Source organism: Pan paniscus, chromosome 9 (genome assembly GCF_029289425.2).
Source record: "Pan paniscus chromosome 9, NHGRI_mPanPan1-v2.0_pri, whole genome shotgun sequence".
Classification (NCBI taxonomy): domain Eukaryota; kingdom Metazoa; phylum Chordata; class Mammalia; order Primates; family Hominidae; genus Pan; species Pan paniscus.
The window spans coordinates 88,765,366-88,781,687 of record NC_073258.2 but is presented as its reverse complement, the minus strand read 5'-3'; the positions used below and the strand labels follow the sequence as shown (position 1 = coordinate 88,781,687).

The window sequence follows — 16,322 nt, the reverse complement described above, 5'->3', positions numbered from 1 at the left end:
TAAGAGCAGCGCTAAACCTGGTTTCTTGCATGTTTCCAGCAGTGTGGAAGGAGCAGGCAGGGAGGTCCCTTCTAACCCCCTTGTTCTTGAACGTTTACCAGAAGAGCAGCTGAAGAAGAAGGAAAGGTACAGATTAGTACATAAATGATGCTTGTACATGTATAATCTGATTTCCAGCATTCTTTCAAGGCACAGATTATTATTTTTATCCTAGAATGAGAGAACTGAGGCTCAGAGAGTGAGAGTATGAATGTTCCAGATCTCACAGATAAAGAGTGATAGAACTAGGATTTAGACCCATGTTTGTCTAACTCAAAAGCTGGTGCTCTTTTCATTATCACATGCTTTCACTTTTTCTGGCTGTTCACAACTTACTGCATTGCATCAATTCCAAGACACATTTTTTTCCGCATTGTGAGCATATCTGAAATGGAAATACATAGTATTTTACAACTGCTATTAGCCAAGACAGAATTGTAACTACTAGTCATTGCCTCTGTATGCATAAACTTGGGTGTTATTCTTGAAGTCATGATTTGATAACTGCAGTCACTCGATGTCTTTGTCAACAAACCACTTAGGAAACATTTGAAGAGGATTATGTGTCCTAGTAGTCTTCTGAAAAATCTTCCTTTGGTACACGGTAAGATCAAGAAAGCACCACCACTAAAATATACAGAACAAGAGTCTGGGGCTTGGAAAAAAAATCTTCAGGAAAAGAGTAGAACACTTTTCAGAAATGCTGCATCACTAATGCCCTTGATGGTACAGGCGAGAATGTTGTATAAAAAATGTACCAACTAGAAGATTCTTATAGCAAAGCTTACTCAGAATAGTCAAACTGGTTTTTCTTATATTGTTATTACATTTTGCTGTATTAATTCTGTTTACATTTTATTTTTATGTAAGATTGATAGGTGATTTTAAAAATTCAAGTTTAAAATGTCCCACATAATCCTGGGATTATTCATGAATTTGCTTTTCCTTTAGCTAGATGTATGTTTCAAAGAGCAAGGTCTGGCCATGACATGAATAACATCATGTTTTTGAGATCCTATCATCTTCCAAATTTTATGTTATGACATATATCTTTTATTTCAAACAACAATCTTGTCAAGTAGCTATTACTTTTCTCATCTTACAGATAAGGAAATGAGGCTTAAAGACATTAAATAATTTGCCCAAATTCATACTACTAGAAAGAGAGGGTTTTAACCCAGCGTGGTCAGACTTTACCATCTTGGTGTGGAATATCATATTGTATTACTTTTCAAATATTTTCTGCACATCACACCAGAGATCCAGCACTCTGCGGAGCATATGCTAAGTATTCGTCAGTTTCTGGAAAATTAAGTAACAAATTCCTGTTTTGGCCACTGAAGGAAGAAGAGGGCAAGGATGCTCAGGGCAGCAGTAAGTTGCTAAAGAGGTCTAGCCTTTTCTTGCTACAGCACAGTGAGGTCAGGCAGACTTTGGAGTAAAACATAACTGAGTTTTAGTTTCAAATAAACCACTCACTGCAAGAATTGGAAAAGTTACTTAGCCTCTCAGAGACTCATTTGCATGTAAGAGGATGATAGTCTCAAGCCTGCTTGGCTTTCGGTTGCCTTAAAGGAAATAATGAAGGTGATTTTGTCACACTTAGCACACCACCTAGCACAAAGGCCCCCATGGGAAGAGAGTTGTTTTCCCATTTCATGGGGTTTGGGGCTGAATATATAAGTCTCATTTTACTCTCGGGCTTTTACTTCATTAAAGCTATGCTGGCTGATGAAAATGGTTTTCTGTTTGAGTGACAGATATAACCTTTCATTGATGCAATATATATCCATTGAACATAGATAGTGATGTATCAGAAGATGGGCTGGCATCAGTGTAAAAGAAAAAAAAAAAAAAACAAGTGCTTCGGCATCAGGACATCTTCATGAAACCCGGCTTGATCAAGTGGTATCAACTTGGATAATCAGCTCATCTTTCTTTCTCAACCTTACTTTGTTTATTGAAAGTGAATAATAGTGTCTCTTTTCCAGGGCAGCTGTGATGATTAGAGGAGATAATTTAAATAAAAGTGTTTGTACTAAGAAGGAGTTAATGTAATAGCCATTTCCCCTGACCTTGATAGCCACGGGTAGAATCAGGATCCTTGATTAGTTGCAAATTAACCAACCAACTGCTAGTGTGCTGGTAAATCCTTAACCACAGGTTTTCTGGGGGAAAACAATCCCGTTTGCAGCACTTGATGATTTCCATGGTGTAAATTCTTCCAAGAAATTCAAGCCCAACCCTGGTAGCTATTTTTCTTACTCTAACAACGTGCAGGCTCACCAGGGGAGAGACTGGAATCATCTGGAAAGTTAGATCTCTCTCTCCTGCACATGTGCATGCACACACACACACACACACACACTCACAACACAGTCCGTTTTTTCCCCCTGAATACTGTTGGGGTGATCAAACCCAACACCAGGTCATGGGGACGACAAAGTCCGGCGGAGTCAAAGGAATGAGAAAAAGTTTGAGAGAAAGTGGGACCAGCCAGAGGGCCACCGCGAGTGTGGAGGCTGCAAAGGCGCTTAGATCTGGGAGCCCACGCTATTTATTGGTGATCGAACAAAGAAACAGGTGGTGAGGATGTGGGAGTTGAAACGGTGTATCAAGTGAATGAGAAACATATGGCTACTTGAGATAATGGGAGTGCTAGAAGCAAGGAGCCAGCAAGTCTAGCAGACATGCAAGCCCTGCCTCAGCTTCTCTCCCAACACTCAGCATTTCTCGCAACAGAATACCAGAAAAGAAAAGAACTATGAAACAATACTTCAATAGATGTTTATAAATTTTAGTGTAATTTTTGCCCCCATCCCTATTTATTCTTTGATTGATACAAGTAATTGCAAATTCCTGGTACCTCATTTTTTAAAAAATTCCCATGCTAGAGGCCAAGGCCACAAGGTAACTGGTCCCCAGTTTTACCTTTTAGGTAACACTGCTTTAAGAAGAAACAAAAATGAGGTTCATTACCCCAAACTCATTTCCTGATGATTAGAGACATAATCATGACATCTGCTCACATCAGCCAATATCAAGGCGAGGTACAGAAGTATTTTGAAGAGTAACTTCAGTACAGGAGAACTTATAGCCCTGAATTTTACACAGGAATGGGCAGGGTTCCAGTGTCAGGCATTGCATGTGTTTACCCGCAGTACACTGCCAGTCCTGTCTCTCATTTCCTGCCTAGGCTACATGGTTCAGTTGTCAGATAGGATAACTCCAAAGCAGAGAGAGCAGAAGCAGGAATATTCAGGGTGGTAAGTGTAGCAACAGAGCAACTAAGGATCACACCTGACACACCCAGTACATCTGAAGTATCAAGTATCATTTTGATTACATAGCAGGTTGAATGTCTTCTCTTAAATTAGTAGTTCTCAATTCTGATTACATATTGAAATCATCATGAAGAAATTTTGAAAACACACTTGCATGCAGATGATTTGATTGTTCTGAGATGAGACCTGTGGGTCTCTATTTTTTGAAGTTTTTCAGATGTATCTAATGTAAAGGTAGGTTTGGGAACCACTGACTTACAGCAAACCCACAGTTAAATGTTCTACCTGATCCAGGGCCATAATGATCAGATAATCAACATTGGAATCATCTGGGGATTTCGCCGAACTGTAGATTCTTGATACAGTAGGTCAGAGGTAGGAAAATCTGCATTCCGAATGACATCCAGGTAATGTCATGATAAAATGGAAGTGCAGGGCCTTAGTTGTGGGAATTAAAAGGGGAGTCCCTCAACTGATTTTGATATCCCTTTTTTGCCCATCTAGTCATAGAGACTAAAGTAGGAGTATCAGGGACATTGTCTTTGGCTTCCATTTATTTTAGTGCTCAGTTTCCTACAGTAATAACTCACAACCTCCCAAATTACCTCGCTGTTGTTAACCTGTGAACACAGTGTTTTCCTGCTTACTAAGGAAGTAATGTACCAGTCCCATCCCATTGCTATGGGAGCATTCTTTCTTCAGGACAGGGCACATCTTTCTCTGCTACAAACCATCTTGTCATTTTCATGGTGCTGCTCCAGGTGAGGCATTGCCCCATCTCCCAGGCTGAGGCCAGGCCATTTGACTAACAGTTGATCTTTCCTTTGTTAATTTGCCCCACTTCAAGGAAATAACTATTATCTTCCTCCTCAAGGAATCCTGCCTTCCTTTACTTCAGGGAGCATTTCTTTTCTTCATTCTGACACATATCCCCACTCTTACGAGCAGAAGCAACCACAAATAATGTCATCAGATGTTAATACTAGGGGTTTTGTCCCATTAGTTATTACCATTTTATTTATAGGTGACCTACAGGTATCTAATCTAAAGATAAGGATAGATGATGGTTTATAGAGACCATTTATGTCAGAAATTCAAGGTCATCATCTTTAGCTCAATCATCTAAGAGAGTAAAGCATTCCTTTTTCAAGTGTGGCCTGCATGCTTAATAATAAGAGTAGCGTATGAGTTTTCTATTTCTGCCATAACCGATCACCACACACTCAGTGGCTTAAAACAACATAAAATTATTATCCTACAGCTTGGAATATTAGAAGTCTAAAATGAGTTTCACTGGTCTGAAATTAAGGTGTCAGTTCTTTAAAATGAAGAGTTCTTTTCTGGAAGATCTAAGAAAGAAACAGTTCTCTTGACTTTTTCAGCTTCTGTAAGCCATCTACATTTCTTAGGTCATGACACCTTCTACTAGTTTCAAAGCCAGCAACAATGCATGTCTCTGACCTGTCTTCCATTGGCACACCTCTCTTCATAACCTGGAAAGGGTCTCTGTTGTTAAGAATACAAGTGATTAAGTTGGGCACACCTAGAAAATCCAGGCGACTCTTTCTCATCTCAAGGTCCTTAATTTTAATCACTTCTGCAAAGTTCCCTTTGCCATGTAAGGCAACATATTCACAGGTCCCATCTTTTGCAGATGATTTGTGTATTATCCAAATACACAACTGGCTGCCATTTATAATGCTTTTCATGCATTACTTCATTTTCTCAACAACACCATTATGTAGAGATTCTTATCTGCATTTTGCAGATAAAGAAACTATGGCTCAGCGCAATGAATTTGGTAAGGTGACCTAGCTGGGAAATTTCAAAGGTGAGGTTTGAACTGAAGTCCTATAATTCTCAAGCCTATGTCCATATTCACCTCCTTCTGCTATTTCCCTTATCAAGGATTCTGTGAGCCAATTCCTTGGTTTAACAGAAAATTTCCAAGGCAACAGTTGGCTTGCTGTAGTGGTGATGGATGGAGGTTTATTTGGAGAAATATCAAGTGATCTAGAGTTGATGATGCAAATCAAATTTGCTCTGCGTGGCATGTGCTGTCAACAGTGACCTCCTGCAGTAACCAGAGAAAAATCTACAGAGTATTTCTATACTTTAGCTAGGCTGATTCCACCAAGCCTTGTCAACCACAATCACAAGTAACATACAGGACTAAAAAAATGTAAAAATAAATCAGTGAAAATTCAATGAATCCTCTGCAACATAGCTGTGTTGGAACTCAGAGCTGTCTTTTAGAGCAATAAAAATGGGGAAAACATAGTACATTCTATTTTAATCTCAGCCAAACTTATTTTTTTTTCTTGGGGAGAGAGGAGAAAGCTCACAAAGACCATGCCTCATAAGCCATTTCCTGAAAAATAACTGAAATTCTCCTTAAGAAAATAGGTTACCTCAGTTTCCATGGGAATGGTTTCTAATGCCAAAATTTTACTGCCGACAACAAAAAGTGACAATGGCAGAGAGACCAAAATGAGTGTAGCTATAGAGACTGCTTGTTTCATTATCACACCCTATTCTAATTGTTTCTTTACATGTCAGACATCACTCCCTATTATATTTTGAGGACAGGAACTAACTTATTCAGTTTGTATCCACATTATTTAACACAGTGTCTAGCAGGAAGCAAATGATTCATAAAAATTGGTAGATAAAATTGAATATTACATTACCTACTAGAGTGGTTCTCAAACAATCTGCAGATTGATAGTCCTAGAATCATCTGAGGAGAAATGAAAATATAGGTTCTCTATATCATAGAGATTGTCAAGTATAAGAACTGATGGGGCGCAGATATTTGCATTTCTTTAAAGCCCTTTAGGGGCTTCTGATATACACCAAAGTTTAGAACCACTACTTAGCCTTATATACAAATTTATAGGCAATATGCTAGATTCACATTTGCCAAAAGCCAACCTTGAATTAACACCCCTCTATGCAAAAGCATAGAAAGAACTTATTTTGCTAATGATGGGCCTATTAATGTGGCCAAATCTGGGCCAGAAGCAATCAAGGATATAAGAATGAGGAGTTTTATCCCCACAAAATATAAAATTCTATTAGAAAACCAAGGATATTTTTAAATTTCAGGTTGGTCTGGGATAGTTTGGGGGACCGGTAAGGAGCTAAGGAAGCTTCTGACAATAACTGTGCTAAAGGGGGAGATTAGAGTGGCATTAATTTGCATCAAGGACAATGTATAACTGTAGCAGGAAAGGAAGAATGGCACTGGTTACTACTGAATACAGGACTCTCTGCCAGACACCAACCAGCCCTTTGCTCATTGAGCATCAGTGGTCTTGGCATGGACACTGAGGCATGGCCAGCAACATGGTTCACAGGTTTTTCTGTTGTGCTTTTAGCAGGATAAAGAATATGGCTCTAACTTTTGGTTTTGAAGGTATAAGAATGTGACTATAAAGCCAAAGCAGAAAGTGAGGGAAACCTGAGAAAAAAAACACTTAGTGGCTAAAAAGAACTAAATTATGAAGCTCATATTAGACAAACCCATAATAATCTTAAGTAGCTGGAACTAGAGAAAGATCATATTGTCATTACAGTCCTATGCTTACTCACAGACTAGTGTAGTGTGGCAAATAATACATTAGTTTTATAATAATGAAACACTGAGAATAACAAATGAATGTAGAGAAAATAACAGATCACTATGTGACATGATGCAGTCTCCACATTTATGAGTTCATACCCAGAAGATATGGGTAAAAATTAAAATCATGTGAACCTAATAAAAAATAAAAGTAGAAAGAAAAGAGAAGACAAAGGAAGAGTCAGAACTGCTTTATTAACAATTGGATAGGCATTCAATACCCTAGTGCCTAATCTAGAATCTTTCTTTTAAGTCAATAACCCACGGATAAAACATGAATCAACAAATATCCTGGGCTCTGAACATGAGGGCAGCAGGGGCAGTGTATTATCCAAACAACCTACGTTATTCCATTCTCTTTAGTATCTTCTATGTGCCAGGTGCTGTTAGGCACTGGAGATGCTATTACAACAAAGCAAAGCAGTCTGGGCATGATGTCTCATGACTTAATCCCAGCAATTTGAGAGTCCAAGGTGGGAGGATTGCTTGAGCCCAGGAGCTCAAGGCTACAGTGGGTTATGATCACGCCACTTCACTTCAGCCTGGGTGACAGAGCAAGACCCTGTTGCTAAAACAAAACAAAGTACCTTCTTTATTTTTCACCATAGCACTCAGCACTAGTTGATACTTAATTACAAATTTATTTTTAAAGTTCTGTAATATCTATTCCACATGTGAATATAGTTCATGAAGTAAAGGGCTTGTCCTTGTCACCTCTCTATGCCCAATGCCATTTATAGGCCCCACTCATTAACTATTTGTGGAATAAATGAATAAATGAATTAATAATTGACTGAGTGAATAATATTGGCCATTAAATGATTAAACAGAAAAGTAGTTTCTTTTGAACTATTATCTTGGAAGGTACTTTTTCAAGTGTATAATGTAGAAAAAGCAATGTTGTGGGACCCTATGTATTCTTTCTGTTCTCACTGAAAATACAAAGTGACTCTTCTCCCCAAAACTGAATATAAACTGCCTCAACTGGAAACAGTGTATTAGTCAGTGTATTCTAGGCTGAATGTGGCAAAAAAACAAACCCTACAATTTCAGTAACATAGCACAATGTGATTTCTTTTTCATATTACTGTCCTTTGAGAGTGGCTCTTCTATAAGCTGTAACTTGGAGATCTAGGCTGTTACCATACTGTGGCTCTACCATCTTGAACTTTTTGTTTTCAAGGCTTTAAAATTGTGATAGAAGAGCAGGAAAGATATCTGGAGCATGTTGTGGCCAGGACTCAAAGGGATATACATTATTTCCAACCATATTCCATTTGCAGAGTCTCACTGAGTTGTAAGAGGGCTACAAAACATAGTCATTTTGTATGCCAAGAAAGAAAATGAAGCGGTTTGGTGAACACATGGCATTGTCTCAATGTTACACTTTCAACATTAGGTTTAAAATAAAAAAAAAATAGTATTTCTAGTAATAGTCAACAAGTATAGAAAATACGGATAGGAAGCAAAATAATCTATGGAAATCCCTCAATAAATATCTAAGAATCAGATATTCATTCATTCATTCATTTTATATCTGAACTTATTACTATGTACCGCTATTCTCAGTCTCTTAGAACTTACAGTCTAGACAGGAGGACAAATGAACCATTAAATGAAGATGAGTGCTTTGATAAAGTACAGCATATTATAGGAGATCTATAATAATATTTGAAATATAATTACTAATATTTTGAGTATTAGGTACTTTATAGATATTATTGCATTTATTTCTTTACAAAGTGAGGAGATACTATTACTGTTGTTGTTTACGGTTAAAACAGCCACTCGCTCAAGGTCTCACAATAATTAATGCACTTTAAGTACCTGAATAAGCAATGATTAACGTTGTTCATGAAAGTTACTAAAACAAGAACTGGTAGTTTTACCCCAGATTAGATAATGTAGAATGAAAAGAATGTAAAATCTCCAGAAGAAAGCCCACATGAGATGAGCATAGAGGTTGCTCCATGAGCACACAGAGGTTCTCACTAGATTCCTAGGGAAGAAAAACCAGAGGTGACAGCAGAACCACTCCACAACCCTAGTCCACTGCATAAGCTCTTAGAGTAAAGCTCAGAGATCCCATTCCAGAGGGTGGGTCTTGCCTTTTTAAATATTTTTGTTGTTGTTGTCTTTTCATAGTCCCAACTGAAAAAAAAATATCTTCTCACTTACTGGAATACTCTCCCCACCCCCATCCCCCACATGTTGAAAAGTAGGCGGTCCCTTCCAAATTTGTCCCTTATGCCTGGTGCTAAGATGAATCATGTTCTCGCAATGTGGTTACATATTCATATAAACACATAAGAAAATATTTTGAGTGTATACAGTCCGTATCCATGTAAATGAAAATTTTTATGCTCAACTTAAGCCATTTATTGTTTTGGTAATTGATGTAGGAATTGGTAAACAATGAAATTTATATTTATGATATGCCTAATATAAAAGTAATTATATTTCCACAATGAAAAAGCAAAGCAAACGACTAGAGTGTTGCCTAGCTTTAATATGATTTACCCCTCTCCTCAACATTTCTGTCAGAATTCAAATTCCTAGGCAATACATATTTTCCACTGAGGCAAAAAAAAAAAAAAAATCAGTAATTGCTCTGAAAATTAGAGAAGCCAGCTAGGATAGAGTACTTAACTTGGATATTTTCCACTGTGATAACATGGAAATAACAGAATGCATAAGAATGGTATAATGAGGTAGGATAAAAATTTCATCCTTGAGCCAAAGTCACATTTTTCTCTCCACAGGATGAATTAAAGAGGTGGATTGAGCAAGAAATTCACCTGGTGAGCACATTGCTTTTGCAGATGTAAGTGGCACACAGCTGGCTTTAAAAGCTATGATTTGCTTACCCATATGTGGTATTACATGAAATAAAGAGAAGCTGAAACTAGGGAGGGGAAATGCAATTTTTAGCACAGCCTCACTGTCAGCAATGGAAATTGCTTTTTTAAAACTGGGAGTAGCTTTGATAAAAACATCCTCCGACATTCTCAACATTGCCTTGGGATGAATTCTTCCAGAAACCATAGAACACTCCCTCTTTATTTTGCAGTTTTATAGCATTTTATTGTCTACTTTCATTTAATGTTGTGAAGCTCTTGCACTGCCCTCTGCTGTTTTCTGAGCTGCATAACCAGGGTGTTCACAAGTAAAATACTGAGTTCATTTAATTCTCTCTCGATAGGTAGACAGATGATAGATAGATAGATAGACAGACAGACAGACAGACAGATAGATAGATAGATAGATAGATAGATAGATAGATAGATAGATAGATGTGTGTGTATATATATGTGTGTGTATATATATATGTTTAGCACATATTAGGCATCCAAGATAAAAGAGCAATTTTTTAAAAAAGCAGTAAATGGTCAAAGCATAGATTTTACAGTTAGGCAAAATGAGTTCTGATCCTAGCCCCACCAACATTTTCAGTTGTGAGACTGTAGATAATTTAAATTCTCTCTGGCTCAAGGCTCAGTTTCCCTACATACAAAATAGGAATATTAATACTTATTTGCATCATGTTACAAGGATAAGTCAGGCACGCTTAGTGCCTAAAACAGAGAAGACACCATGGTATGAAGCTATTATAATATAAATTAGTCATGCACTCTACAAGAAGATAAGGCAAGTGGGGAATCTGGCAATTATGTAACACAAGGAGGGATTGATTTGATGGCTATTGTAGAAAACCAGATAGTAAAGTGGGCTTAAATGAGAATTTCAGCCATGAAAATGATACTGCTTTAGTAACCAAGTGGAGACCATTCAATTAAGGGGACAGAGACTGGAAAAAGAAACAATAGCTAGGAGGGCTAGTGTTATACCTGGGGATGAAATGTAAGGTGGGCATAACTATGGAGGCACCATTACTAAGAGGAAGATAGACACAGTCAACAGTCATGGTGGAGGCTGAATATGAATAATTTTGTAATAGATTGGATACAGGACACAAAGGAAAGAAAATTGGATTCTGGATATGTTGGAAGGATGATAGAGGGCATATTCCATGGATGAACAGCAGTCAGAATTAGCAAAAAAAGGAGATAGCATGGGTGTGGGGGGAGGGAGGAAATTCATAGTTACTTGGCATCAACTAATAGAAATAATTTTCCTTTATTCCTCACAATAATTCTGCAATGTATACTTTATTATTCCCATATTTCAGATGAGAAAATTGGGTCCCAGAAAAGTAAGTATCTTGTTAATGACACTTAATGACACCCATCAGAACATAAATAAGCTAGGATTCAAACAATTTTATGTACTTTCCAAATTCTAGGCCCTTTCCACTATGGCTTTACAGAATCAGTGCAAAAGAAGCAGTGTATAAAGAGGTCCTGGTTCCATGGAGGAGGTCCTCAGCACTTATGGTACTTCCATGCATGATACTGTTTTCCTTAGGTATAAAAAGATGACACCTATCTGTCCTGTTTATACTCTTTATACACAAGACCACTCATGAATATTCTCATGATATTTACTGTTGATGAGTATTTCACTTTTGTTGATGGTGAAAATGCACATTGATTTCACAGTTGATTTAAGATTTCTTCTAAAGCCCATTTGCTGTTTTGGGATTCTCTACTGAAACTATATTATGTGTTTAATTTCCTGAGAGATACTATAAGAACACTTCAGCTGAATGGCAAAGGAGAAAATTGTGCCCGGTATCACTGCTCATCTGCTACCAGGTGAGCAGGTCTAAATAGCATGGAAGAACACCGTTTCCTTCTCTCTTTCACCAAAGTCTTGTTTGAAGAGTAGTCTCATACAGGCCTCACTAGAATTTCATAATCCAGAGTGACTTCTAAGAAAAAATTTTCAAACTTAAAGACAATGGAAAGTCAAAGATGTGCATGAGCCCTAAAGAAACCACCTATCAAGAAGAGACATAGACTCAAACTAGGCTCCCACCAACTCCAAAGTCCTAGAAGCTTTCTAAAGTCTCCTGTCTTCATAATCCCTTCATTCTAACATTTTTATTAGGTGAGAATTAATATTTGTTACTCTTTCAAAGCTGTGTTAGTTTGGATTTGCTGAGGAGAAGCCAAGACAGAACTAGATATACAAAAATTTATTGGGGGAGAAAGAAAGAGGAGATAGAGAGAGCTTTTGGACCATGACACTTGTCTAACATCTGTGAAAGAAGAGAAGGAAAAAGGACTATGGTAGAAAAATTGCTGGTAAGGAGTCATCATCATGCCCAGATACCCACTAGAGAAGGTTTCTATCTCTAGATTACACCCACTTTGTTCAGTCATTGGCATGAATGTGGTAGTTGATCAGAAGGGCATCAGCTAAGATCATCACTCAATTCTGCTACCTGCAGCTAGAGATCTTAGCAGCATGTTTTCACGGCAGTTTCTAATTCTATCCCCAGAGATCTATATTGAAATATTAGAGGAAATTATAGAGTAATAATTAAACGTAGAGTTTGGAGACAAACTTCCTAAGTTCAATTCTTAACTTCATCACTTGGCTGGATAAAGACAAAGATTCCTGATATCACTATTCAACAGTGTATTGAAGACCTTGGCAAAAGCAATATAGAAAATAAATGTAAAGAATGGGGAGGAAAAAGTAAAATCTGTTATAATTCACAAATAACAGGATTGTAGATATAGAACATCTAAAAGAATCCACAAATTATTAGAACTAATCTGTAAATTTTAGCAAGGTTGTTGAATAGAAGGTCAATATGCAAAAAATCAACTGTACTGTACTACTATAGCCAACAACAAAAATTTTAAAAATAAAATGTTATTGAGCTAATGCTTAAGATAATATCAAAAACATTACATTTCTAGAGAAAAAATCTAACTAAGGAAATTAAAACTTAAAACTGCAATGAAAATTATTAAATTACTAGAAAAATTTAAGAAAATATAACGAAAAATGCTATATTCATCAACTATAATACTCAGTACTACAAAGATATAAATTATCCCCAATTGACCTATAGATTTCACTAAGTCTGAATCAAAACTCCAGTAGCAATTTTGGGTGAATTGATACCCTAAATCTAAAATGTGTATGGACATACCAAAGATAAATAATCAACATCTACAGTCTCTTTATTTATGACATTAAAGTGCAATGGAGAAAATATTTTTTTCAATAAATGGTGTTTGGTTGATTGGATATCAATATTTTATTTTATTTTTCTCAGCTTTACTTATAATTAATTTTATTTTTAATTGATAAATCATAATTGCATACATTTGTGGACTGCAATATAATGTTTTATATATTGTATATATGTATATAATGTGGAATGATTGAATCAAGCTAATTAACCAATCCACCACTTAACTTACCTATCATTTTTTATTCTAAGACATTTAAAATTTACTCTCTGAATTATTTTAAAATATACATTATTATTGACTAGAGTCACCCTACAGTGCACAAGATCTAAAAGATTATTCCTCCTGTCTATCTGAAACTTTGTAATCTTTGATCAACAACAGATCCATATCTTGGTTATTGTGAATAATGCTGAAATGAGTATGGCAGTATAAGTATCCCTTCAACATATTGATTTCAACTCCTTTGAATATATACCCAGAAGTGGGATGACTGGACCATATGGTAGTTCTATTTTTAATTTTTTGAGGAACCCCCATACCATTTCCCACAATGGTTGTACTAATTTACATTCCCACCAGCAACCTGCAAGGGTTCCCCCTTTTCTCCTCATCTTCACTAATGCTTATCTTTTATCTTTTTGATAAAAGGTATTTTTAACAGATGTAAGGTGATATCTCTTTGTGGATTTAATTTGCATTTCCCTAACGATTATGGATGCTGAGCATTTTTAAATTTATTTTATTTTATTATTTTATATATATATATATTTTATTATACTTTAAGTTCTAGGGTACATGTGCACAACGTGCAGGTTTGTTACATATGTATACATATGCCATGTTGGTGTGCTGCACCCATTAACTCGTCATTTACATTAGGTATACCTCCTAATGCTATCCCTCCCCTCTCCCCCCACCCCACGACAGGCCCCGGTGTGTGATGTTCCCCTTCCTGTAAGCCATTTCTATGTCTTTAAAAGGTATCTGTTCAGGTCCTTTGCCCATTTTTTAATTGAGTTATTTGTTTTCTTGATACTGAATTGTTTCGGTGCTTTATATATTTGGGGTATTATCAGATGTATGGCTTGCAAATATTTTCTCCCATTCTGTGATTTTCTCTTCACTTTGTTGTTTCCTTTGTTGTTGATATCAGTATTTTAATAAGTGAAACAATGGTACTTCACACAATATGAACAATATGCAATAATTAATTCTAGATGGGTCATAGATCATAATGTAAATGGTGAAAAAATAGAAGTAAACATAGAAAAATTTCTCTATGAACAAGGAGTAGGGAAAGATTCATTTAACAGGACCAAGAAGCATTAACATAAAGAATATTGTCAAATTGGACTTAATCATATTTGTAACTTCTGTTCATCAAAAAGTAACACAAAGAAAATAAAAAGGGAAACCACAGATTGAGATATCTGCCATATGTAGACCTGACAAAGAATTATTATGCAGAATATATATATATATATACACACACACATATACATATATATATACACACACACATATATACACACACACACACACCCCTATACACTGGCAAATCAATAAGAAAGAAAAGTAAACATATCCAATTTTAAATCAAATTTATAACAGAGAGTTAAGAAAGAAATATAATACAAATTGAGTCAACTGATCTTCGACAAAGAAGCAAAAACAATTCAATGGAAAAAGGATATTTTTTTCCATAAATGGTGCCGGGACAACTGGATGTCCTCATGCAAAACAAAATCTAGACACAGACTTTATTCCCACTGCAGAAAATTAATTCAAAATGGATTATAGTCTTAAATGTAAATGCAAAGTTATGAAACTCCCAGAACATAACATAGGAGAAAATCTAGATGACTTTGGGTTGGGTTTGGTGATTACTTTTTAGATACAACACCAGTGTCATAATCCATGAATGAAATCATTGATAAGTTGAACCTCATCACTAAATAATAACAACTTCTGCTCTGCAAAAAATACTGTCAAGAGAATGAGAAAACAAGCCAGAGACTGAAAGAAAATATTTGCGAAAGACATATTTGATGAAGGACTGTTATCCAAAATATGCAAAGAAGCCTTAAGTTTTAACCCAATAATAAGAAAACAAATATTAAAACTGGGTAAAATATCTGAATAGATACCTTATCAAAGAAGATATACAGATAACAAGTAAGCATATGAAAAGATGCTCAACATCATATATTACTAAGGGATTGCAAATTGACACAACCATCAGATATTATTACGTACCTGTTAGACTGTCAAAAATTGAAAACACTGACACCAGGTGCTAATGAGAATGTGGAGGAACAGGAACTCTCATTTTTTGTGGGAATGCAAAGTTGCACAACTATGATGGAAGACAATCTGGAGGTTCTTACAAAACTAATCATATTTTTACTATGCGATTCAGTAATTGTGTTCAAATTATTTGTGGAAATGAGTTGAAAACTTACATCCATACACAAGCCACACATAAATGTTTATAGCAGCCTCATTCATAATTGCCAAAACTTGGAAGTAAACAATACATCCTTTAGAGGGTGAATGGATAAATAATCTGGGACACATTCATGCAACAGAATATTATCCAGCATTAAAAGTTCTGAGCTATCAAACCACAAAGAGTTGTGAAACAACCTTAAATGCATATTACTAAATGAAAGAAGCAAATCTGAAAAGGCTAAATACTATTAAGTAAAATGAAATAAAAGATTCCAACCATATGATATCCTAGAAAAGGCAAAACTATGGAGACAGTAATCAGTGATTTCCAGGGTTAGAGGGCAGGGAGGAATGAATAGGTATAGCACAGGGGATTTTTAGGGCAGTGAAACTTTTCTGATACCATAATAGTGGATATATATCACTACACATTTGTCAAAACCCACAGAACGTAAATTAAGAGTGAACGCTAATGTAAACTTTGGACTTTAATTTATAATGACATGTCAGTGTTGGTGTCAGTTGTAACAAATGTACTACCCAGGTGCAGGATGTTGATGGTGGGGGAGGCTGTGCGTATGTGAGATGAGGAAGCATATGGGAACTATTCATACTTTCCACTCAATTGTTGTGTACCTAAAATTGCTCTAAAAATATAGTCTATAGGAAAAAATCCAATTTAAAAATGGACAAAAAGCTGAATAGTCTCTTCATGGGAGACGGAAAAGGATATTTCAGTGGCCAATATGCATATGATAAGGTATTCAATGGCTTACTACTAAATGCACACCAGAATGGCAAAAATGAATG

At 36.1% G+C, this 16,322-nt stretch overlaps 1 long non-coding RNA gene across 1 annotated transcript in view; it reads right to left on the bottom strand.

Moving 5' to 3' along the window:
* Window positions 1-16,322, bottom strand: part of LOC134731202 (uncharacterized) — a 280,179-nt gene that overhangs the window by 77,240 nt on the left and 186,617 nt on the right. The gene's annotated exons all lie outside the window — the stretch shown is intronic.